The sequence below is a fragment of the Pseudopipra pipra genome, chromosome 26 (genome assembly GCF_036250125.1).
Source record: "Pseudopipra pipra isolate bDixPip1 chromosome 26, bDixPip1.hap1, whole genome shotgun sequence".
Classification (NCBI taxonomy): Eukaryota; Metazoa; Chordata; class Aves; order Passeriformes; family Pipridae; genus Pseudopipra; species Pseudopipra pipra.
This window is the reverse complement of record NC_087574.1, coordinates 5,216,128-5,238,460: the sequence shown is the minus strand read 5'-3', so window position 1 is coordinate 5,238,460 and position 22,333 is coordinate 5,216,128. Positions and strand designations below refer to the sequence as shown.

Genomic DNA, 22,333 nt, shown 5'->3' with positions numbered 1-22,333 from the left:
GAGCAGAGCCCCCCTCCCCTGCGAGGGGCTGGGACCGTCCCCGCGGGACCAGCGGGCCCAGCATCCCCCGGAGCCCCCGGAGCCTGCACCCCTCCCGCACCCACATCCCCCCGCCCCGGTCCATACCCAGGAGCAGGGCAGCGAGCCGGTAGTCCCCGGGCTCGGTGGGTCTCTGCAGGCTCGGCAGGGCCCGGGGGGCAGCGCCGGGGGGCTGCCTGGCCCGGCGAGGAGGAGGAAACATGGTCACGGTCGCGCCCGAGGCAGCCGGGGAGGAACCGGGAGACGGCTCCGAAAATCTGCGCGACAAACACACGCAGCTTATGGCATATGTTTAAGGCAAACGAAAGATGGTTTTTTGCTAATCACTTGGCATTTAAAGCGACGCGGCGGCGTCCCCGTCAAGTCGAATCTGAGGAGACGGCTCGGGTTGCGTTGGCTGTTTATGTTAATTAAATACGGGGCCGGGTCGTTATTAAACACGCGCCGCGCAGCCCAAGTGAGCAGTGGGTGGGTTGTTACCGACCTTATCTCGCGGCTCCGACCTCGCTCGGCGCTCAGCGACTGTCACCTCGCATCCACCGCCGGGTCCTGCGCGCCGGGAAGCGGAGCCGCGGCGGTGCCGGGTGGGCGCCGGAGCTCCCGAGCGATGCCCCCTCCCGTCCCTGCTCTAGCGAGGGGCTCCCAGGCCCGTCTCCATGGCCGTCATCGCTCCCTGCCACCACCACTCCTCTGCCGGCGCCCATCGCATCCTCCCGGCTCCGAGCCGGCGCTTTCCCTCACATCCTCTCCCTGCCCCGACAACTTTCCCCCCCTTCCCCGGGTTTATCCCTCCGCTCCGCGCGGACGACTCCTGCTCTCTGATCTCTCTTCTGACTCAGAGCTCCCTGCGGGTCTCTGGTTTGTTTTTTTTTTCTTTCCCTATCCCCTGGGAAATGTCAGCGTGCCCCCTCAAACACATCACATGGGCGGGCAGCCAGCGCCGGGCCGGGCACTGCCAGCGGCGCGGGCAGATTGTCGCGCTGCCCTCCCTGCCCTGCCCAGGCAGGGCTGCCAGGGGCGTGCCACGAGCTGCCAGTGCCCACAGGCTGCCAGTGCCACTCCAGGAGCTCTTCCCCGCGATCCCAGCACGCCCAGGAGCGAGCCTGGAGGGTCCAAGGCACCAGAGCCTGATGTCACCGAGCTGCCCAGCCCCGGGCACGGACACCCCCAGTCCTGTGCTGTCAGCTGCTCCCTCCCCGAGGGAGCTCGGGAGAGGGAAAACCAGGATCTGCCTCCCAGGAGAGCCTCGCTGCCAAGGCTTGTCCCCAGGACATGGCCCTGGATCCGGAGCTCAGCCGGGTCAGGTCACACCCCACTGCTGGGTGGGTCTGGCAGGGCTCGGAGTGACCCTTCCCGAAGCTTCCCAGAGCCCTCCCCGGCCACAGCTCCCTCATGGACTCACAGCCCCTCAAGCCTTGGCACCACAGCCCAGAGAGCCCCGGGGGGGAAGAGCTGGGAGCCCAGGAACCCCCCCCAGCAGAGCCCCACAGCTTGGCTTTGCCCCCATTTCGCTCCGGGGAAACTGAGGCACGGGCGGAGCAGGGCCAGGAGCGCTCCTGGCTCGGGGCCCAGCAGTTGGCAGGGCAAGGAGGGAGAAACTCTGGAGGCCAGATCTCCCTGCTGGAGCCCTTCCAGGCTCCCTAACAGCCGCAGCCATGAGTCACGGCTGGCACAGGCACATTCATGACACGCTCTGCCATGACAAACCCTCCCAAAAATTCATTCTCCTCTTTGCTGAGCGCTTCTGGAGAGAGCTGAGCCTGTTCCTGCACCCCGAACACGCAGAGGGGGCCTTTTTTACCCCTCTCTCCCTTAGTTTGGGGCCAAGGGCTCCTTTCCCTCCACATTTATATATTGTGACAATATTACCTGAGTGCTACGTGCACTGGCTGTGCCCACTGTGCAGGAGTTGCTCCAAAAAGCTTTGAGTCAACACAGGGCAGCAAATGGGTGAAGAAACACGACCAAGGACAAGCAGCAGGTCAGTGGCAGGGCTGGGAAGCTTGTCCAGCCCTCCTGAGGGCCAGGACCTGGAGCTCCAGGGAAGATGCTCCGGGCTCCCTGCCACAGGAACGGCACAGGGCTCACGGAGCTGAAGGTGGAGATTCGGGGGCTTGAGGAGTGTGGAGGAAAATGCTGGAAGACAAACAGGGTTACCGCCGGCAGCAAGGATTAATTGTCCTTCCCGCTGATCCCTGGAACCTGGCTCGCTCCCTCCCGCAGTCCCGCTGCGGGGAGGGCCGGAGGATGGGGTGACCTTTTAATTCTGATTGCTCTGCTGATGAGGGGTAAATTGCCTCTATTGTGGCTGAAGAGCCGCTGGAAGCGCCCGCCTGCAGATTCCGAGCTGCCACACCCGCGGCACTGACGGTCCCCAGGGCCCGGGGGGCAGAGCAGCGCCTGTCCCTGTCCCTGTCCCCCAATTCACAGGGAATGGAGCTGCCGCAGGATTGGGGCAGGAGCCAAAGGGGGCTCCGAGCCCCCAGGTTTACACCAGGACACTTCCAGCACCTCCCTCACCGCAGCGACAGCGGGTGCCAGGCACCACCCAAGGTGCCACCAGAGTCACCTGGCACTGCTGTGCCAACACCACGGACAATCGCCCAGACAGATCCCAGCAGGGTCCTGCCGTCACAGCGGGAAGGGAGACCATCACTTGCACCCTGAAAACCCACCTAAATACGCTCAGTAACAGAGGCAAAAGCCTCTTTTTAAATCCGGGGGGAAGTTTTCCCACTTTGGGCCTTCCCAAGGCCACGACTTGCCTGCGGCTCAACCCTGAGCTGGCAGGGTGGTGACAAGAACCACCCGAGAGCACACACAACCCCCACCGGTGGGTGACACCTCACCCTCACCAGGGCCGGGACACGCTGCGTGTCCATGAGGCAATTCCCAGGGAGAGGCTGGGAAAAGCAGCTCCCACCCGTCGGGGTGAGATCTGCATTTACACCTGCAACACCAGACATGCTTTTGCTCTCAGCAGCTCCCAAGGAGCTGCTTCCAGACAGCACCAGCCCCGAAATGTGCCCGCGGGGGAGAAGGACGCCCTGCTCCCGGCTCCGTGCCCGCTCTCCAGTCGCTGGCACCGGGTCCTGGGAAGAGCAGCGCTCTCTCCTCCACACACCAGCCAGTTCCCCCACGTTCTTGTCAATCTATAAACTCCTCAGAGCCACGACTGCTCCTCACAATGCCCGTGTACAGCCCCCAGCACAATGAGCCCTGGCTCTGCCCCGGCGCCGATCGCGGCGGTTGGGATCCGAACAGTGGGACACTCAGGGAGCGGGAATTCAGCCGCCTTCCCGGGGCTGGGACAGACAGCACAGCTTTGTGTCGCTCCCCCGGGGCGGCACACGCAGTCTATACAGCAATATTCACACATGTGGTGCCCTCACACACGCACAGAGGGTCTATTGTGCCTCGTTCCAAGGACACGATAGCGGGGACAGACGGAGAGCTCTGCTCCTGGGAGGGGGATGCTGGGAGGGGGATCAGGGATCTGCCACGCCAAGCAGCCAGGGATGCCCCAGAGGAAAAGAGGAGTTAGCCAGGAGTGGGCTGGCACTGAAAGTACTGCCAGAACTCAGCCAGGCTGCAGGTGGTTTGATCTGCCTGTGCCCGACATGGCCCGCAGGCCCTGGGGTGGGACGCTGGGAATGGATGTGCCCCACTCCCAGTGGCACTGGGGATTTGAGCATTTCCTGCAGCAGTCGCTCTGCCCGCCCTCTGAGCCTGGGCACAGACAGACACACAGCCTGGGCACAGACAGACACACAGCCTGGGCACAGACAGACACACAGCATTTCCTTGCTGTACCCAGGCACTGGAAGCAGGAGGTGGCTGGAGAAGGAGCCTCTACTGCAGCGTCCGCCCCAGGACAACACCGAGCTCCTGATGGGAAATCAGTGTCTCATCAGGAAGCACTTTTCACGCCCAAATTCCCCCTCCTCACACAACAATGCCCATCACTGTGCCAGGAAAACCCACGGCAAGACAGGAGCTCTGCCCAAACCGGAGGGTGGGACAGCCTGTGGCTGTGGGAGCGGTGACTGCGGGTCAGGCTGCTCAGAGCAGACCTTATCCCAACCCTTGGGATGCCACAAGTGGGAAAAAGACCCTCACCCAGGCACGATGGGGGCGTGGGGCAGCTTGGAGCTGGGCAGACAGAAAGGCCTTTCCCGTTCCAGGGGCAGGTGAGGGCACCGTGCCAGCAGACGGATTGGATGTGCCGCTCTCAGAAACGGGAGGAAACCAGATGGGGCAAAAAAAGAAACTCACGGAAGACCCTCTGGCAGCACAGGGCTCGGTGCATGTCACAGCTGAAGGGCCAGGAAGTGCAGTTCCTTATCAAACCCAGCCAACTGATGCCTGGTGAGTTCTCAAGTCACAAAAAAACTCTCTCAGAGCCCAGCGAGAACCCGGAGGTGTGGAGGCAGCAGCTCCCAGGATGGCTCAGCCTGCGGATCTGCGGGAGAGGAACCGGCGCCACGTGGCTGCAGGGAACATCTGCTGAGGCTGGCAGCACCCGGAGCGCTGGCAGGGCCCGTCACAGAGCCCAGACGGGACCTGCCAAGGGTGGCAGGTGGAGCCCAGGGGAGGATTTGGCACCCGCAGGGCCCCGCCAGCCTCCCACGGGAGCCGGCGCGGCAGAGCTCGGCTCCATCGCAGCCCAAGCTGTTCCCGTGGCCGCCCCGGCACCCTCTGGGGATGGGGCTCTGCTCCCCAGCTGGTGAGGAAACCAAAACCCCGCCTGGAGGAGCCGGGAGGCGAGAGTTTGTTCCCCAAAACTGCACAACCCGAGCGGTGCCTGGCACGGCGTCCCCGGCGACACCTCCGGGGCCCGGCTGGCGCCCGCCGCGCCCACCGGCTCCCACCCGGCGCCGTGGCACCGCACCAAGTCCTTCTGCTCCCACCACGCTCCGGCACCCTCTGCCTTTGCTCACTTGCTCGGCACAGCCGCACCAAATCCCGCTCTCCGCGGCGGGAGCGGAGCCTCATCCCGGCCGTGAGGAATAAATCGTCTGGGTTTGTGAATTTCTGTGGAAAGCAGAGGGCAGCGGGATTTTCTGTCCTTTCATTTTAACTCCAGGGTTTCTTCAGGCGCCTCGTGGAGGCTGGAAGGTGAAAGGCCCCCATTTCAGTCGGGATAGGGGAAAATGGAAAAATGGAAAAATACAGCCCTGGCCACATGGCCACCCTCTGAGCCACCTGGCCACCACCTGGCCGGCCTTGGTGTGCAGAGAGACCCCTCTGTGCATGCACAGAGGGTCATCAATCCATCAGGAGGGAGGGTGACACCCCCTCCTGAGTTCGAAAAATCACCTTTTAAGGTAAAATACCTGTCACCTGTGGAATATTTAACAGCTCATAGAATCATAGAATCATAGAATCAGCCGGGATGGAAGAGACCTCCGAGATTATCAAGCCCAACCCTTGATCCAACCCCGCTGTGGTAACCAAGAAGGTACAGGAAGGACCCCACAAAGGGCGGGGTGCTCGGACCAGGTCACGAGTTCGTGCACCCAGAGCGCTGTTAATAAAGTTCTTTGTTTCGCTGCATTTGACCGTCTTCTAAATTCTAATCAGAGCCATTTCTCACCCCGCCACACCTGGGGGGGCGCAGGAAAAGCGCCCGGTTCTGAGTTCAAACATCCACCACCGAGCCAGGAGACGTGAGGGGACACGTTCCAGGAGCAGCAGCTGGTGCAGGTCCTGGTCCAGGGCCCTGGAAGGAGCTCCCAGTTTTAGCTCTGCAGAGGCAAAGCCTCGGCAAGGGCAGCGCTGGGGTTTGGGGGCACGAGGCCCCTCCTCCTCCCGGAGCCTCAAATCACAGAAAGAATCCCAAAATAGTTGGGGTTGGGAGGGACCTTAAAGCTCATCCAGTCCCACCCCCTGCCATGGACACCTTCCACCAGCCCAGGTTGCCCAAGCTCTGTCCAGCCTGGCCTGGGACGCTCCCAGGGTGGGGCAGCCACGGCTTCCCTGCTCCCTTCGGTGAGGGCAGAATTCCCAAGTGCCATGGAAGACCTTCAGGGCTCCTAAATCCTTTTGGCATCGATGAGCTGTGCCGCTGCCAGACCCTCCATGTCTTGTGCTTTGAGCAAATCTGCAGGAGGGGGGAAATTGGGGGGGGAAGGGGGGTCACACCAACCCCTGGGAGCTGCACCCACCCAGACCCCCCAGGGATGCTGCTGTTCACCCACCTGGAGAGCCAAACCTCACCTGGCCAGAAGGGAAACCATCCCCTGGCTTAAAAAAAAACCCAAAACCCTAGATATTTCCTATATTTCCTCCAGGTTTAACAATTATTTCACAGGGCACAGGGGAAAAAAAAACCCACAGGGAGCATCCCTTGCACAGGGACTCAGATCCCAGGGCTCCCCTGGCACTTTGGCAGCTCCCAGATCCACCCTCAACACCCCCACCCTCCTCACCTGGGCACCTCTGCTCCCGGGGTTGATCCTCCTTTCGAGGCAGCCCTGGTTTACTCTGATTTAAATCAAAGCTCTGTTAGCTACAGTGCTATTACCACTGCCAAAAACAGCAACTAAATGGCATTTCCCCACCGCTCCAGTTATATTTCTGTGCTCTTTACCCATTTGTAAACTGCAGGAGGGAACAATTTAAGGCATCTGAGTGAAATGCTTAAATTAACAATTTACAAATAGCTTAATTGAGGTCCTGGTCTCGCTCTTCCTGAGCAGAAGCTGCTAAATGATTCTGAATCATTCCTATTTATTGGTTCTTGTGCTGTGAATTACAGGCCCTGGACTACGATAAAGGCTTTTTAATACCTTGGCACAGGCTGGGGGGAGTCGTGGCTTACACAGAGCCACGGACGGGGAGCTGAGGAACCAGAAAAGTGGGAAAAAAACGGGCGAGGGAAGCAGGAGATGAGGGGGTTGGACAGATCTGCCTGGAGCCGAGGGATGCTCCAGCCTGTGCAGCCCTCCTGGGGGCGTCGTGTGGCTCCAAAACAGGGGTTTGCGCCGACAAAACGCTTTTGGGGAGCTCAGATGGGGTTTGGAGGACGGGGAAGCTCAGCCCTGTGGTTTGGGAGGAGTTCTGGGAAGAGGGAGGGATGTGGGTGCTGCCCAGCTCAGCCTCACCCTGAGGGTGTGGAATTGGGGTCTCACCTGATGAAACAGGGGGGGTTGGAGCAACCTGGGCTAGTGGAAGGTGTCCCTGGTGGAACTGGATGAGTTTTAAGGTCCCCTCCAGCCCAAAGCACTCTGTGATTCCACAATTCCACGCAACAGCCGCCCCCGACACCCTGGAGCCTCTCTCCACCCCCCCAAACCCCAGGAGCGGGGGTGCCCCCGCTGCTCTCCCGTCCTTCCCCAGCAGCAGAGGGGGAAAGCCGAGCCCGGGAGGGGATGGAAGGCTCCGCTCTGCCCACGGCCTCGCACTCGCTAAACCCCCCGCAGGCAGCCAAGGACACTCACGCCTGCACCGAACTCCTCGGCTCCCGGGCTAATTCCGGCACATCACACAGTAATTACAGGCACAGCGCCGGCGCTGACACGTCTGGAGCTGCAGCGGGAGCTGCAGGAGCCCCGCGGGGAGCCCGGGAGGGGGCTCAGAGCCTCCCCCACCCGCTCCCACCTCTGCTTTGGGGCTCTCTGGGCACTGCCTGTGCATCCACTGGCACACGGGGGGCTCAGCCCACCGGCCCCAGCCCTCTCCAGGTCTGCTGGAAAGGCAGCCCGTGGATCCGGGCAGTGCTGCTCTGGCACTGCCCTGGGGGAAGAACAGGCGCCTGCCCCCCGTGCCCACCAGCCCATGGTCCTGCCGTGCCACCCAGCCACTGGAGCAGCGAGCCAGACCTTCCCCTGGCGTAAATCACCCGCGGAGCCGCCCCCGTTTACACCAGGGAAGGGTCCTGGAGCATCTGTTTCCATCACTTTTAATAAATCGGGCAGGAAAGAGCTGTGGCCGAGTGGCAACGAGGGACAGGAGCCAACGAGGCTCCAGCCCAGGAGAGTCCATGGTTGGAAAGCTCAAACAGCACCAGGGAGGAGGAGGAGGAGGAGGAGGAGGAGGAGGCAGGCTGGTTGTTGGCTGGTTTTTGGCAGGGGGGGAGGAAGATGCACGTGAGGGGAGAAGCAATAATTTTAATTAAAAGGCAAAGGAGTGCACTGGAAGTTGTCTTGAAGCACAGAGATATTAAAAAGCTGTTGACTCTGTGAATTATTCCTCCCTGGGCTGCCTGACAGGGAGGAGGACTGAGGCAGCAGGGGCTGGTTCAGTGTCCTGGCTTGGGGAGCTCTGGGAAGGGGAGAGGAGAGCGGGAACTGGTGGATGGGGACAACCCCTCCCCATATCCCAAGGGACACCATGGCAGCTGGGAAACCTTGTCCTCTGCTCTGTATGGGCCAGTATTTCTCCTGCCTGTGGCTACTGCCCCTTCACCTGGGCCAACAACAAGCCAAGCATCCCAAACATTCCGGGTACACGGAACTCCCCGGCTCAGCCCCGTCATGGACGATCCTTTCCTTCCCCCCAGCTCCTCCTCACAAGTCCCTGCTGCATCCTGTTGACTTTCAACAAGACTTTGGGAACAAAAGCCAAGCCTCCACACCGCCAAGACACCTCAAAACCCTTCCTGGGTGCCTCCAGAGCCTCTCCGAGCCACATCCCCGCCGGAACCCGAGGCGGGATCAAAGAGCGGCGCCGCTTTCCGTCGCCGAGCTGCGGGTCTGTCAGTCTGAGCAGGTGTTTGCAACCCTTCAGGGAGGTCAAAGCCACCTTTTCTGCAGGGAGACAAGCTCATTAAGTGGCATCATTACACGGCTGCACGGTGACCTTACAGCCGGCTGTGCGTTCACCTCCACGAGGACGCCGCTCCCGAGCGCGGCGCCTCTTTAATCTTGTTCAGACAGAGGCAGGACAGGACCCGGGAGCTGGAAGCTGCAGCGTCAGAAAGGCAGACAAGAGACAGCAAACGTGCTGAACGGGGCCAGGCAGGGGGTTTCTCCATCGTTCCCACCCCTGAACCGAGGCAGAGCATCCTTTGGGAAGATAAACGCCCGCTCGGGACTGACGGTCACGACGCAGGAGCTGCTGCTGAGACCTCACAGCCTCCGGCTCGCTGGGGTCAAAGGGGTGATCAGAAGGGTCTCTTCTGCTCTGAGAAGATCCCACAAGCCCAACAATTCCCACAGATCCTACCCATGACCTTCACCCCCTCCCCTCTACCTTCCTACTTGTGCTGGTTTTAACACCTCCAGGTGCTGCCTGATCCATTCAATGACCTGAATTCCCCAAAAAAAGCATCACCATTAGGCTGCTTTCCCCACCAGCGTGGGGAATGTGGGGGGATTTGGGGAGGGAAGAGGGGCTGCACAGGGCTCACCCCCCCTCTCTCCAGACCCCCCAAACTTCCCCCCCTGCACTGGCTGAGCCCAGGTGGTGCCTGGATCCCAAAAACCAGCCCAGAGCCGCCTTGAGCCTTTGTTTTTAGGGAGGTGGGGTGGTGTTCTCCTCACCCCCGTGCCTGGAGGAGCAGGGTGACAAGGGCAGGGCCGGTGGGGGACACAGACCTTGGTGCCCACAAGCTGATTCAGCATCAGCAGGACCTGCAGAGCTCCCAGTGAACACCAGTGATGGAACCACCAGTGCTGCCAGACTCCCAGCTCCCGGGGAGAGCGACAGGAGCCAGAGCCACCAGCACAAGACTCCAAACCTTCCTTCCCACGTGGGCCCACGGGAGCAGCCGTGCAATGTGCTCTCCACAATGTGCTCTCCAGCTTGGGGGGCAAACGTGCACACACCCACTGCACGTGTCATTCTGGGACAGCAAAGGAGCTGGAACAGAGCTGGGGGCAGATCCCCCCATGGATGCACGGCCTGTGCCTCCATCCTGCTCCCCCACTCCCGTCTGGGGACGATGTGCTCGTTACAGCTGCAGGAAGGGCAATTAAATTCCAGAGCGCTGTTCCAGTGCCTTGGCTTTCCACCGAGCAGGGTCTCGTGTCAGGAGGGCTGGGACACCCCACCTATTACAAGCTTGGTGGTTTCCTCCACCTCTGGGTTTTCCTCCCTGCCTGAGCTGGGATTGCAGCTGCCTGACAGCCACGGCGTCCCTCAGGACGGACAGACACTGGTGCTGCTCCCCTCAGCTTCCAGCTGGCACCAGCCCTGGAAGTCGACCTGCTCCAGGGCAGGAGGCCACCAAATTCCCAGAGAAATCAGCCTGAAGCAGGAGGCAGTGGGATGGTGCAGGCTGATGGCCCTCCAGGATGCCTGCAGCTCCCAGCCCTAGGGAATGCTACGGGATGGGCTCCTGGAGAACACAGATGGAGAGGAACAGGAGGTTTTTCTGAAGGCAGGTTGTTTCCTGATCACCTGGATCAGGGAATGGCTTTGGGATGGGCTCCTGGAGAACACGGATGCAGAGGAACGCAGAGGAAAAGGAGGTTTTCCTGAAGGCAGGTTGTTTCCTGATCACCTGGATCAGGACTGACTGGTGCCACTGCTGCTCCTCTCGGGATTATTTTATCTGGGAGCTGCTGCCCTGAGTGACAGGGCTCTGGTGAACTCCTCAGCCTCCCCAAGAGGAACTGCTGAAGTCTTTCCAGAGACTCCAGAGCAATCCCTGGCAATGGGAACACCCAGCCCATTAGAGGCCGACAGATGCCACCGAAATAAATTCTATTGTCATGACAGACCCAGCAGGAGCTGCTGCTGAACAGATTCCACCACACTTCCCCTCTCACAGCTTCCCTAAGCCAGCCACGCTTCCAGAGGCAGCTCCTGGGGAAGGCACCTGCCTCTCCACCTCACCCCCAGAGGGCCAACATCTCCCTGTGGAAGGTTTTTCCTCCCCAAACGCAACGAGGAAAACCTCAAACCTCGCAAACTCCATTTGGTGGAGAGGCAGCCGATCCTTCCAGGAGCACCGGGAACCCCTCCGGGGAAAAAACTCCACAAACCCATCCCCTTCCTGCGAGGAGGGCGGGAGCTGAGGCTTCGATGCAAAGCAGAAACCAGGCAGCACCGTCCTATAAACACCCCGAAAAAACCCCAACGAGCTACAGGTGCTGCCCTCGCCCGGCACGGCCCCTGCCCGTGGGAGAGGGTCGGGGAGGGAGCGAACATCAAACATGAAACAAGCAGGGTGGGGGGGAAGGACCCTGCCGGCCCCCGGCCCCGGTACTGACCTGGAGACTTTAAACAAAGGGAACAGAGTCCTGGCTTCTTCCCTCCTGCAATCCCATCGAGCCCTGGTTAGGGACAGGAAAGGAGGAGATTCATGAATGAACGCGGTCCAGGTGGGAGCGTTTGCCGGGGATGGAGGGGAATAAACAAATAAATCAAGAGCAAGCAAACAAATCATAAATCTGAAACAAAAGAGCAGCAGCGGGAGGGATCTGAGAGAGAAACACGGCGTGGACAGCGATGGGGAGCAGGGCTGTGCCCCCCCCAGAGGGGCAGCCCCTCCTCTGCCCCATGGACACAACAACCCCACACACTGGGGGTTTGTTCCCGCGTGTAGGGAGGGGAACATCCCACACACGGCCCCCAAAACACCCCACTCCTGTGGTGGGGCTCAGCCTCCAGCCCCGGGTGGGTGTCTGTCGGGCAAGGATCAGAGTGTGTGGATTTATTGTGGGGGTTTTTCTCCAGAATGCACAAACTGGACCTTTTGATCCCGAGCGAAGCTGCACGGCCTCGTTGTGCCCCAGGTTGTGCCCCAGCACAGCCCGTCCCGGGGTCCTGCCAGCTCCCAGGGGGGCAACAGCAGCTCCAAAACCTCGGCACCAAACTCCCCTTCCCACCCCAGCTCGGGGGCTTGAACCCCCTCACACTCCCTGCCACGTCCCCACGAGGGAGATGTTGTCCCTCCGGTGCCAACAGCAGGGATGGGGGGACGTGGGGAGGGAAGAGGGGCTGCACAGGGCTCACCCCCCCTCTGCCCAGACCCCCAAACATCCCCCTGCACCGGCTGGATCCCAGAAAAACAGCCCAGAGCCGCCTCGAGCCTTTGTTTTTAGGGACATGGGGTGGTGTTCTCCTCACCCCTGTGCCTGGAGGAGCGGGGTGACAAGGGCAGGGCTGGCGGGGGACACAGCCCTCGGTGCCCACAAGGATCCCTTTCTTTGCCAGAGGGAGGGAGAAGCTGCTCCAGCTCGGCTCATCCATCACGCCCACGGCCACGGGACATCTGGGACATCTGGGACATCTGTCCCCTCACCCCCAGCCTGGCTCTGCTCCTCGTGTCCTCACCCCCGAGTCACTTCTTCCATGGGAAGAACTCTCTGGGTTTTCTCTCTGGGTGAAACCAGGCAGCTGGGGGGGCTCTGTGGGGCCCCCCTTTCCCAGCAAAGAGGAGGAGAAAACCGGGAGGACGGGGGGTGAAAGGCATTCCTACCCCCTGCGTGGCTGCAATCCCAAAAAACCAGCGCTGAAGGGCTCAGCATCCCCGGGAGCGCTGCTGGATCTCTGCTGTGCCACGCTCAGAGCCCTCCCAAGGCTCCACCAAGGCCTGTTATCCCCGGATTTGGGTGGGTTTTCACCCTCAGCCTCCAGCAGAGGGATTTTGGGTGGGGAGGTGAAGCCCCCTGGCCGCTGCTGAGGCTCCACAGCCACTTGTATCCCTGCGGATCAGGGCGTGGATCCACAGGCTGCTGCTTCGGGAAGGGATTTCACGCCCAGTGTGAGTAAAATAATCTTAAAGGCGCCACGGCAGGGGAACAAAAAGCACGAAATGTGAGTGGAAAATCCTTCCGAAATGCACTTCGTTCCTTTGTTTTGGTAATTGGGGGTTTAATTATTTATGCCACGTTTTGTAACGCGCCGGGAAACGCTCTGGAGCGAACCTGCAGGAATGTCCTTCCCTCTCCCCTGGCTCATCCTGAGGCCTGAGTGACAAACCACAGGTTTTCTGGTGGAAACAGGGAAAGGAGGGGGCCAAACGTGGCTCCTCTTTCCGTGGAGAACCAAGCTCTCTGATCCCATCCTCAGGATTTCCTCGAGGGGAGGAGGAGGCTGGGGGTGTTTCCAGCTGGCAGCCGCCCAACCCTGAGACCCCCACAGCAGATCCTGGCTCCTGGTTTTCATCCCTGCTTCACCTGCCTGTCCCTGGGCCAAGGACTTGCCCTGGGAGCACCTTGGCTTCCCCACGTGTGGAAGGGAGATAAGAGACCTGCTGTCACAAAGAGCTGGGGCTGACAGCTGGGAAGAGCTAATTATTATCTGCAGAGCACCACAACCTCCCCGCAGTTGTTTTGGCTGAGATACCAAGTCAGGAGGCAGCCAAAAATTCGCTCAAGGTCCCGCCACATCCCAGCATGGAGACCATGGCTGCACCCAGGCCGAAGCCATCCTGCCCTAAGCCCCCCATATTCCCAGGATTCAGAAGGAATGGGGACCTTTATTTGCTCTGGCACCCTCCTGGAGGCCTCGAGGGAGCAGCACAGGAGCCCTGGTGCCCACCTGAGGGACCTCATGGGGGGAGAAGATGCTGTTTCGCTCCTCCAAGCCCGAGCAGTTCACACAGGAGGGACAAAACATGGATGGAGCTGTGGATGGAGCTGTGGATGGAGCTGGGAGCCCGGGGGGAGCAGCCCTGGGGCAGATTCCCTGCTTCCTGCAGGGCAGGGAGAGGAGGAGGGCAGGGAAGGAGCTGCCTGGGTGTCCTTGAGTGTCCTTTGGAGGCTCTGCTCTTCACGCAGCGCAGCGGAAAGACCGAAAATCCCAACCTGCTCCTGCCTTTGATTCCCACCAGCACGGAGGGAGTTGAAAGGAAGCGGCGAAGGCAAGAGAGAGGAGGAGGCAGGAGGGAAGTGAGAGGGAGGAATGGAGCAGGTGGGGGGGAAGGGGCACTGCCAGACCCCTTCACCCCGGCCAGGCCTGGAGATCAGGTCCCTCTGGAGCGGGCAAGAGGTGCCCAGGAGCCTCCTGCTCTCACCCAGGGCTTGGCAGCTCCACGAGCCACGGAGGGAGGAGAGGGCAGAGGGCGCACTGCTGTCCCCTCCCCAGGGCACACCCACGCCTCGGCATCACCCCAAACCCCCAAAAGAGCTGAGTGGCTGCCCCTGAGGGCTCCCAGAGCAGCTGGAAGAGGAAGGAGAGGCAGATGGGCACCCCAGGGGCCAGCACAGCCTTCGGCCTCACCGTCACCCCCCAGCCTGGCGGTGCCAGGGCCCGGCCCGGGGCGGGCAGCGGGCAGGGCTGGCAGCACGTGGCCCCGCCGTGTTTGGTGCGGGCAATGTGTTTTTAATGAGCCATATAATGTTCCTCAGATTATGCTGGAATCATTAATCCTCCCGAAACGAGACGGATCCCGGCGCCGCGGGCGCCGCCGGCGCTGCCTGTTGCACCTCCCTGCTGCCTCCACCCCGCTGCCTCCACCCCGCTGCCTCCACCCCGCTGCCTCCACCCCGCTGCCTCCACCCCGCTGCCTTCTGGTGGCAGGGGGGGGACATCGAGGTGACACCCCCATGGCCCTGTCACCCCCTTCTAAAGGGGTCGGCCAGACCCCAACGTGGTGGGGATGGAGGAGGATCACGGCCCTGCAGCTCCCACTGCGTCTCCTCTGTGCTTCCCCCCTGGATCCCGGATCCCGACAGCCCTGAGCCAACCTGGATCTGGCCAACACCGAGCTCATGCTCCTCCTCACCCCCCCTCCACGCACCCACCGCCCCTCGCAGACGTGGGTCCTGGTCCCCAGGGCTGCCGGGGGTGCTGGAGCTCCCTCCCAGCTGGAGACGCTCCACAGGGGCAAAAATAATCTGGGAAGCAGGAAATTATCTGGGAAGCAAGAAGCGATCCAAAGCAGCCCCGCAGCGCCGGGGAGGAGGCGGTGTCACCCCGAGCCACCCCGCCCTCCTCCCTCCTGTCGAGATCCAGCCCCGGCAGAGCAGCTTGGAATGCTCCCGTGCCTGGGATGTGGGAATCGGGTCTGGGAGGTCGCTGCAAAGGGGATGTGGAAGCCGGGAAAGGCACGCGCTGGCCGGAGCAGGGTGGGAGAGGGACACGGGGCGGGAGCGGCTCCAGCCCCGCCACCTCCCGGTGCTCCTTCCCGGAGATCCGGCTCTAATTGCGGGAGGGAGGGGCTGTATTTTTCCATGCGTGAAGATCCAAAGTGACACTTTTTCCCTGCCTCTTTTCGGCGTGCAGGGGAGAGAGAGAGAGAGAGAGAGAGAGAGAGGGAGAGCTGGTTCATTAACATAAAACCAGCGAGCCAAATAAAAACCCCTGAGTGCCGTGACAGCATCCCCACAAATAACACGGCAGAGGGGAATTTATTCCTCTCCGGCTCTGCCCTTGCCAAAGCTCCCCCAAGCAGCAGGAAAGTCAACTGACAGGTGGTTGTTTCACACCCTCTTGCTGCACCACTCGCCTCCGAGCCGCTGACAGATGGATGGGATCGGGATTGGGATCGGGATTGGGATGGCAAGCCCTGGCTCTGGCCCCTGGAGCCAAGGGATGCTCGGGAAGAGCGGCGTGACTGGAGCCCCCCGGGAATGCTGATGTTGGGCAGTTGGAGCAGGGGTTTCTCCATGTATCCAAAAATACCAGGATCACTGTGGAGCTTCTGGAGATGGGCAAGTGCCACGAGCTGACTGCGGGCTGGCGAGATCCAGGTGCTTTGAGCTCCCCAGTTCTGTGGGAATTTGGCTGGTGGAACACGCCGGTGCCTTAGGAATGCACGTGGCCTGTGGTGCCCTGCCTGGGATCCAGCTGGAGCTGGAGATCCAACTGCTCTCCCTCCCTGCACATCACTGTGTTCCCCTCTCCGTGTTCATCTCTTTTGCCTCCCTCACTCCCTGCCTTCCCCACGGGGCTTGTGAAGCACCTACACTGGGAAAGGCATCCTCCCAAAACCCCATCCCAGCTCTCCATTCCTCCCTCCTGGCTCCCACAACAAGCTGCCAGCTGCCTCCAAGCTCAGCTGGGTACAGGATCCAAACCTCCATCCTCCTGCACTCGGTCTCGTTTCAGCTCAAAAATATCCCACTGAAACAAAACCCACAAAACCCAGAGCAGATGCCGCAGCCACTTCTCCAGCCCTTCTCTCTGGGAGGCCAGCTGGGAGCTGCAGCATCCCTTCCCCACCTCGGCCATCCCTGCCTCCCACGGGTAATTAAGTCAATTAACAAGAGCCACTGACCATAAGGTTTGGATGCCCAGAGTCCCAGGATGCTCACAAGGAAAACATCAGGTGCTTGGGGAAAGGGAAGATCGGGGAAAATTCTGGCGGGTCAGGAACCAAACGCTGTTTTCCCACCGTGGTGGCTGCAGGGAGGTGGGATCTGAGCCGTGGGATTCCCTGGGGCTGGGAGACAACCCATGGAATTCCATGGGGCTGCAGCCCTGGAGTGAGAGCTCAGGGAAAGGCAGGAGGAAGCCCAGGCTGCGGGATGGGAGCCATAAATCCAGACAGCTCCTGAAACACGGAGGCTTTTAACGGGCTGTGATTGAAACAGATAAACTCGAGGTGCAGGAGACCTGACAACACCATCCAAGGCTGCCAAGGAGCTCGGCTGGAGCAGGGAAGTGCTGCACTCCAGGGAGGCCTCACCTCCAGCCACACCCCGTCCCTCTCTGGGTGTCCCTTTCCAAGCACTTCCACGCCACGGAGTGACCCAAGCCCGGGGATGGGGCTGGAAGAGAAGCTGCTCCTTGACTCCCCTTCCCCAGATCTGCTGGAGCACTGGTGCCCAGTTTGGAGCTGGAATGCAGATGCTACATTTCCCAGCCTGGAGCTATTTAGCTGTTCTAGGAGCCCAAATGCATCATCTCCCTTCTGCAATCAGAACATTTCAGCAGAGGGGGCAAAAACACAAACAAACCATAAGTGTTCGTCCCCCTCCCCCTTCCTCTTCCTCCCGCCCCCACCCAGCCCTCTCCATCAGCCCTTCTGTTGGAGATGAATTTAAAAAAAAAAATAAATTAAAAATCCATCATTTGCATTTATTCTGAAAGTGGAAACCGTGCAGGGGGAGGGAAAAAATAAAAACAGCTGACAGCAAAGTTTCATTATCCCCGTCGGGCGGAGAGGAGCAAATCAGTAATTTTTTAACAGGCATTGAAGCTCCTTTGCTGAGAGAGTCCTCGAGCCCCGGTGCACCTGCAGCCTGGCACAGCCAGGAGGGGGGTTAATGAGGCCCTTGGATGGCAGAGAGCACAGCTGATGGTGCCAACACGCCCAAAATCCTCGTGGGGCTGAGCTGGGCCCTCCCCAAATCCATGTGGCTGCGGGAGATGGAGCCTGTCTGGGGGGTCTGGGGGGTGAGACCCCCTGGCACGGACCCATCGTGGGGTTCAGGCCTCCCCAGGTGGTGCCAACAGGGCTGTTCAAGCTTTGTGAATCCAAGAATTCCTCAAAGCTCGGCCGAGCAGCCTCCACACTCAACCCCCGGGAGTCTGGGCCGGGCATTCCGGAGAATCACGGGATTATTTGGGCTGGAAGGACCTTAAAGATCATCCAGTTCCCACCCCCTGCCATGGGCAGGGGCACCTCCCACTAGAGCAGGTTACTCAGAGCCCCGTTTCTCACCTCCCCCACCCAAAGGTGATTTAATAATAAAGGTAAAATTCCAAAACTTGCCCACAGCTGCTGGGAAAGAGCTGGGCATGGAAGGACTTCCCAGCCACGGGAATCTCCATCCTTCTTGTACCTCCCCTCCAGCCAGCACTGCCCTTCCCAAGCACAGCCCCCCCAGGGCTGGGGGTGCTGACCCCCCTCAGGCCACTTTGCTGGAGGTCCAGCACCTCCAAGGCAAAGATTGCAAATTATAGGAGTGCTGCTCCACCACGGGGACACAACATCCAGCACCAGGGATGAACCCCCAGCACCAGGGATGGAGCAAAATGTTGGAAAATTCATTCCTCCCAGGAGCAGGGACCACGGCACAGCACCCATCCTGCTCCCCATTTGCACCCCACGGCTTCCCAAACCCCAGTGCACCCCTTGAGCCTCTCCAAAACACCCCTCCAGCCTTCCCTCTTTCCTCCCCAACGTGCTTGGAAAGGAAATCTCAACAGCAGGAGCCTCGATGGGCTCGTCCATGCCCTCAGCACCCTGGGGACACCCAGGATCACAGGATCATTGCAGTTGGAAAAGCCCTCCAAGACCATCGAGTCCAACCTGTGCCCAATCCTCACCGAGTGCCACTGAGTCCTTCCCTGGACACCTCCAGGGGTGGGGACTCCAAACCTCCCTGGGCAGCCCCTTCCAACGTTTAACAACCCCTTCCAGGAAGAAATTCCTCCTGCTGTCCAACCTGCCCCTCCCCTGGCACAGCCTGAGGCCGTTCCCTCACCTCCTGTCCCTTGTTCCCTGGGAGCAGAGCCCGACCCCCCCCCCGGCTCCCCCCTCCTGTCAGGGGGTTGCAGAGCCAGAAGGTCCCCCCTGAGCCTCCTTTTCTCCAGGCTGAGCCCCCCCAGCTCCCTCAGCCCCTTCCCCAGCTCCGTTGCCCTTCTCAGGACTCGCTCCCACATCCCTTCCCCTCCTCTTCTGCCCCCGAGAGGACCCAGCCAGCCCGGCCCCATCCCCATCCCCTTCCCTGCACACCAACCCTGGCTGGGTGGGGATGCTCCCACCCCCCCGGGCACACTCCCTGTGCCATGGGACACAGCTCCCACCCCCCCGGGCACACTCCCTGCCATGGGACACGGCTCCCACGCTCCCTGTGCCATGGGACCCGGCTCCCACCCCCCCGGCCACGCTCCCTGCCATGGGACACGGACACGGACACGGCTCCCACGTGTCCCGGGCGTGTCCCCGGGGCTCAGAGGCAGCCGCCGTGTGCCCCGGCGGGGATCGATGCTCGGCAAGGCGGAGGATCGATGGCTCTAATTAAACCCTGCCCCGGCGGCTCTGCCCCTCCTGCCCTGCAGACGTGCCAGGGGGGGTCTCTCTTGCCCCCGGACGGTGGCAAGGCAGCACCGAGCCGGGTCCCTGCAAGAGCCAAGGGCACCCGGGGCCGCCCTGTTCCCATGGAAAGGTTGGGAAGGGAGGGAAAAGAAAGGCGAGGCAGGCACGGGTGGGTGTTTCCCACCAGGGCAGGCAAGGAAGGATGGAGAGGGAGAGGGAGAAATGTGTCCTCCCCACCCGTGTGTCCAGCCAGGATGGAGCAGGTTCATGACCCGGGCACACACCCACCCCCAGCACAGCAGAGATTCCTTTATCCCTCTTTCCATAGAGGGAAAAAACGCATTTTGGGGGAGATATGTGGTTTTCCTGCGTGGGGGACCAGGGCTGAGCCTGGCACCAACATTAACCCTCCCCCCCAGCGTGACCCCACCACCTCCCAGTCCAGTGCAATCCCCACACCAGTTCTCAGCCAGAGCCATCCAGGGTGCCCCCCACCCTCTCCCATTCCAGCCCACCTCCCCGGGAGGGGAACGAGCATCTCCCAGACCCCAAAGAGGACAATTCATGAAAAACCAACCAGGGTGAGAATCCCACCCTGCTGGGAGGGGAGGAACGACTCCTGACAAAGACCAAACCTCCCTTCGTACAAAGCCCCCGGCCCTGTGACAGCCCTGCCAGGGCCTGGGGCTGCTCACCCTCTCCCCGCTGCCATCCCAGCCCCCCAAGGGGGGGGTCACAGCCCACCGGCAGCTCCCTGTGGGATCAGACAGGGCTCCTGCCAGGAGCACGGAGCCGTTTCCACAGGCGGGTGAACGCTGGCAGCGTCGGGGGCAGTCTGGTGGGAGATAATTAGCACATCGGAAATGCATTCCTCATTAAAATGAGGGAAGAGCCACCGCTGGGGCTGCAGCGACCGTGTGGCTTCAGGCAGCTTCGGGGGAGGGGGGACACACTGCCCTGAACCCCGGGATGCGCTGGGGGAGGAGGGGGGTCTGCACAGCGGCCACCCCTTTCCCAGCAGAGCTGTGAGAGCCACGGAGCAACCAGAGGGACTGAAAAGCCCCTGCCACCCCCAGGATCCAGGTGCTGGAGCAAGTCTGGGGGCCCTGGGACTGACCCAGCTATAGGAAGGGCTGAACCCCCCGCCTGGAAGCAGCGTAGGAACCCCCGCCCCCCCAGGCGGGACCCCTCCGTCTCCATCCTTGAGCGGGAGGCGGCGGGATGTGACCCCCGCTGCCATCCCTGAGGCGCCTGGGAAGGGCCGTAGCTCCCGAGGGTGCATTCCCGGATCCCAGCCCAGCCAGGACCAACTTCCCTGGGAGTTGGGGGCTGGCACCAGGAGGCAGCAGCAGAGGGTGGGTGGGCACACGCGGGGGCCGAAGCATCGCCACTCCCCAGCCTGTGCGAGCACAGCCCGGGCGAACGGGGAGAGAACAAAGAGGGGAGAGGCTGCGGGGCGAGGGCTGAGCTCCCCGCGGCGAGGGCAGACAAAGGGACCCCCACCCACGGCAGAAAAACCCCGCCAGCGTCCCCGTCACCCACCGGGGGCTGGCACGGGGCAGGGCAGCGCTGGCGGCTGCATCACACACGCGTGTGCACACCCACCCACCCACCCGCACACACCCACCCTGCTCCCGCGGGGGGATCAGACCCCGCCGGGGGGGCTCCCCTTCGCCCCCCGAACACGCGGGGAGCAGCTGGGCCGTGGCACAGGGCGGGCAACCTCCGGAGTTATTTTAAGTTTCCCTCCCCGCCGCCTCCCCCCACGCCCCAGCCCAGCCCGGGATGCGCCAGATTTTTTTTTTTTTTTTTTTTTTTCCTCCCGCAAAGGATGCCGAAAATATCTCACGAGGGGCGACCTGCAGCCCTGTGGCTCGTCCTGCCCTTTGTGTCTCGGCAGAGGGTGAGGGGGGGAAGGAAAGCGGGGAGGCAGCAGGTAGGGGAGAGCCCACAGCCTCCCTCCTCGCCCATCTGCCTCCTGGAGAAAGGAAATCCAGAGCCCGGCAGCACCAGCCGGGCTCGGTCAGCAAAACATCCCATTTAACGCCCAGCGCCGCGAGCAGGGAGCGGGAACAGCCATGGGCACAATCAGCGAGCCATGGGCACAATCAGAGAGCCATGGGCACAGTCAGAGAGCCATGGGCACGGTCAGCGAGCCATGGGCACGGTCAGCGAGCCATGGGCACAATCAGAGAGCCATGGGCACAATCAGAGAGCCATGGGCACAATCAGCGATTCCTCCGAGCCCCCCGGCGAGCCCCCGCCCCCCAGACCCCCGGCGCTCCCCCGTTTCTAGGACAGCGGTTCTCCGGCTACTTTGTCCCTTCGGAGCCGCCCCCCCCGACAACAAACAACCCCAAAAAGCAGCATCACCACCGGCACCACCTCAGCACCCCCAGCACCCCCAGCCCCTGGTTTGTCACCACATCCCAGTGCCTGACACAGACCCCCCCACCCCGCAGCGCCACCACCCCTCACACCCCCTTCCTGGGTGTCACCCCCCAGCCACCAAAACTCCAACGCCGGGAGCAATGATTTTTTTTCTTTTTTCCCCCCAATTCTCCCCCCTTTCCCCCCCCCCCCCCGAGCATCATCACCGCTGCCCCCCCCGGCGACATGGGAGGAAGGGGGAGGGGGGGGGAGGAAGAGGAGGAAGGCAAAAAAACCACACGAATAAAAAAAATACCTGCTACTTAAGAATGGATGCACATAGTGAGAGTGACATGCCTTGAGAGGGTGTATTCCCCATTTCTGCTGGCCTCCGCTCGCGCTGTGGTGGGTTTGGGTTTTTTTTTTTTTCCTTTCCTTTTTTTTTTTTTGGTTTTTTTTTTTTCCTCCCGGAGAAGGGGCTCGGGCCCAGCCGAGCGCTGGGATCCGGCGGCGGGAGCGGGAGCGCGCGTGTGTGTGTGCGGGGGGGGGGAACGCGCAGCTCCGCGCTCTACAAAGGAACAAATGGGAAAAACACATTAGCTCATGATAGATTAATGTGCGGGGAGACGGCTCCCCCTCTCTCTCTCTCTCTCCGCTCCCTCTTAAAGGCCCCCTACGTTTTAGCCGGTGATAGGGCGGCGCAGCCCCCGGGGCCGGCAGCGATCCTCGGGTGGCACCTTCTTGTCACCGGGGGCCGTCACCTGCTGCCGGCGGAAGAGGCAGCCGGGCCCAGGGGAGGGCACAGGTGATGGGGAGGGAGGAGCGAGCGGGAGACAGGATATTGGGAAGCGCCGGATGGTTCTAGGTTGGAAGGGACCCTCGCCGGGGTCACCTGGGCCGGCGGGACCCGCCCCGGCACCGCAGAGCTGGCGGTGGAACAGCGTCTGTGCCGCTGCCGGGTGGCACCGCGCCAGGGTCCTGCCCGGGCAGACGTGTTGCTTCTGGGGGAAAAGAAGCAAAAATAGGGGTGGAAAAGCTGCCGGGCTGAGCCTTGGCTGCTCCCGGCCGGGCGGGACCGGCAGCTCCCAGCGGACGGGGTGA

General features: G+C 61.6%; 1 protein-coding gene across 4 annotated transcripts in view; it reads right to left on the bottom strand.

Moving 5' to 3' along the window:
* SRCIN1 (SRC kinase signaling inhibitor 1) overlaps nt 1-21,986 on the bottom strand; it is a 76,244-nt gene extending 54,258 nt beyond the window's left edge. The window contains exons 1-2 of one of the 4 annotated variants that reach the window (XR_010425241.1): nt 21,549-21,986; nt 11,199-11,261 (exon numbers count right to left, since the gene is read on the bottom strand). The gene's annotated coding sequence lies outside the window, so the exon portion shown is untranslated. Of the gene's footprint in view, nt 1-126; nt 266-11,198; nt 11,262-21,548 lie in introns of those variants that run through there. The other 3 variants (XR_010425242.1, XR_010425240.1, XR_010425239.1) reach the window with 3 other exon arrangements.
* Between the last annotated feature and the right edge of the window lie 347 nt (nt 21,987-22,333).